Genomic DNA, 3,549 nt, shown 5'->3' on the forward strand with positions numbered 1-3,549 from the left:
AAAAATAAGTAAACAAAGAAGAAAAAGAAGACGGGGTAATCACTATTTGCACACAAGATGAGAAGTTTGAGCCAGAGCAGTTAAAAAGCAAGAAAAGGCATCAGAATTGGAAAAGAGTAAGTACAATAGTCTTTATTTGCACACAATGTTCTCATAAACAGAAAACCCTAAAGATCCACCAAAACCGGTTAGGGCTAACGGACACAGTTGCGAGATAAGAAACCAATGCTCAAAAAGCAGTACTTCTACATACTGACAACAAAGCGTCTGAAAAATAAAGATGATCCCATATTTATAACACCAAAAACAAAGTACCTGCGATTAAATTTAATCAAAAAACACAAAGATTTCTACACTGAAGACTACAAGACACTGGGGAAAGACACGGAAAACATAAACAGAAAGGTATCCTGTGTTCATGGATTGGCAGAATTAATGCTGGCAAAACCCATAATCTGTAGTCCTGTTAAACCTGGTACCCATCCTGCCTGTCCAGCCTTGTTTCTCGTCTCCGTATTCACTTTCTCTTTCCAAAAATGCCTCATCCATTTTTGTCTTTCTTCATATTTCTCCCTCTGCCTGGAAAATACCTCTGTTCTCCAATTCAGCATACTCTAATCCTACTTAATCCTTGATAGCCAACAGTAGACAAAAATCAATGACATTGACAGACTACAAAACCCAGAAATGGACCCACACCTATATGGTCAGCTCATCTTCGGCAAAGCAGAAAAGAATACACAATGGAAAAAAGTCTCTTCAACAAAAAGTGACGGGAAAACTGGATGGTTGACATGCAGGAGAATGAAACCGTACCACCTCTTTTTTTTTAATGTTTGTTTCTGAGAGACAGAACGCGAGTGGGGGAGGGGCAGAGAGAGGAAGACACAGAATTCGAAGCAGGCTCCAGGCTGGAACCAACGAGCTGTGAGAACATGACATTAACCAAAGGCGGACACTTAACTGAGCCACCCAGGCACCCCCTGTACCACTTCCTTACACCATATACAAAAATAAATTCAAAATGGTTGAAAGGCCTAAATGTGAGACAAGAAACCACCAAAATCCTAGAGAACACAGGCAGCAACCTCTTTGACATCAGCTGTAGCAACTTCTTAGTAGACGTGTCTCCAAAGGCAGGGAAACAAAAGCAAACGTGAACTATTGGGACCTCATCAAGACAAAGACCTTCTGCCTAGTGAAGGAAACAATCAACAAAACTAAAAGACGACCTACTAAATGTTAGAAGATGTTTGCAAAAGACAGACCCAATAAAGGGATAGTATCCTAACTCTATAAAGAACTAATCAAACGGGCAGAAGACATGAATAGACCTTTTTCCAAAGAAGATATCCAGATGGCTAACAGATGTCACACATCTCAAAAAAAGTGTCCTATATATATATACTTACATATTTTATATATATATACACTTACATATATATATATTTTTTTTAAGTGTATTTATCTTGAGGGAGACAGAGAATCCCAAGCAGGAGCCACGCTGTCAGCACAGATCCTGACATGTGGGGCCTGAGTCCATGAACTGTGAGATCATGACCTGAGCTGAAATCAAGAGTCCGACGCTCAACCAACAACCTCCCAGGCACCCCTCAAGTGACTTACTTTAAAAATCTGCATAGGGGCCCCTGGGTGGCTCACGTGCTTAAGCATCAGACTTCGGCTCAGGTCTTGATTTCACAGTTAGTTCATGAGTTAGAGCCCAGCATCAGGCTCTGTGCTGACAGCCTGGAGCCTGCTTCAGATTCTGTGTCTCCCTCTCTCTCTGCCCCTCCCCAACTCGCGTGCACTCAAACATCAACATAAAAAAAAAAAAAAAATCCGCATATACTGGTCTCACACAGTATGTGTGTGCTGTTCAAGGCTCATCCGTACCATGTGTAGACCGCCACCCAGGCCTCCAACAATCTACACTTCACTGAGCCTAAATTTGCACCGTTTACAAGTCTCCTAGGGTTTTAAGCATTAATTAAAGCAATTAACAAAGCATCTGACATTTGCCTCTTGGTTCAAGTACACCTGTTATGATTATCATTGTTAGGAGAGCAAAAAGGAAGCGACTAAAACCGACTCACCCTGATCTAGGCGGACAGGACTCAGCAAGTAGATAAAATGTGAATCACGTTACCACTTAATATTTTTACCGAACACAAGACGTTCTTACACATTACAATGGGCTAGCTGAACAAAGCCAAGACAGATAAACTTTCAAATACACAGAATTCAAATTTAAACACTTGGTTCTTATGCTGGATCACAGTCCGTGCAATTTTTAAAAATATTAACGCAACTTACTAGAATAATTTGTCCAAAAAGCACAGGCTAAGGAGCCAGGCAGACCCATGTTCAAATTTTCCTTTATGGCTGTTGACAGGATTCGGGCTAACGTGCTTCTCGCACATTGCTTTGTCTTCGAGGGCCACCGTAACAGAGCGCCAGACTGAGTGACTTAAACAGAAACTTACTTTCTCACCGTTTCTGGAGTCAACAGGCTACAAGATCTGGTTTCTTCGGAGGCTTCTCACCGAGACTGCTGATGGCCACGTTCCTCTGCTATCTCTGGGTGTGTCTGCATTCAGATCTCTTGTGAAGACACCAATCCTCCTACACTTGGGCTCACCGGACCTCACTTTGCCATCATTACCTCTTTAAAGGCCCCACCTAGAAATACACTTCCATTCCCAGGTACTAGGGAGAGAAGGATGGGGAGCATAACAGCCCGGGACCGCATCCTAATTGTTTAAAGAATACAGCACTGAGCCTGGCACACAGTGGATCCTCAACATATACAGCAGCGATCAAGCAAAAGAAACAGAACAGTTTCTAAAATGATTTAATGTGCTCTCAACTCCTTCTGGAAGGGCAGGGACCGACTTACCTGCAGACACACGCACGCGGACCTACCAACTCCATCAGCACCTCCTGCTGGAAACAAAGGTGGGAAGAGACTGGAGGATGGAGAAATCTGGACTCTTCCCAGTCTCTAAGGGCTCTAAGGAGTTACAGGGTAAGAAGAAATACGGAGCATCTAAAGTATCTGAGCTTTCCATGGGACCTCAGCCATCGACCAGATCTGGGACAGTAAGCCGGGCCCAAGGAGGAGTCCCCCACCACTGCCTGCATTCCCACCTCCTCAGCTCACCAACACCCACGCAGCAAAGCCATCACAGTCGTTTTTAAATCCCAATGCAGATTTACCAAATTTGTTTTAATATGCATTTTAATAATTTCTATAATATAAGGGCACCTGGGTGGCTCAGGTGGTTAAGCGTCCAACTTTGGCTCAGGTCATGACCTCACGGTTTGTGGGTTCGAGCCCGTCAGGATCTGTGCTGACAGCTCGGAGCCTGGAGCCTGCTTTGAATTCTGTGCCTCCCTCTCCCTCTGCCCCTCCCCTGCTTACACTCTCTCTCTCTCTCCCTCTCAAAAATAAACATTAAAAGAAAAAAATAGTATCTATAATATAAAAGCAACTAGATACTGTCATCTAAAAGAATTTCATAGATCACATTAAACACTTCTTAGTAA

This window comes from Puma concolor, chromosome D1 (genome assembly GCF_028749965.1).
Source record: "Puma concolor isolate L17-30 chromosome D1, mPumCon1.1.hap2, whole genome shotgun sequence".
NCBI classification, from domain to species: Eukaryota; Metazoa; Chordata; class Mammalia; order Carnivora; family Felidae; genus Puma; species Puma concolor.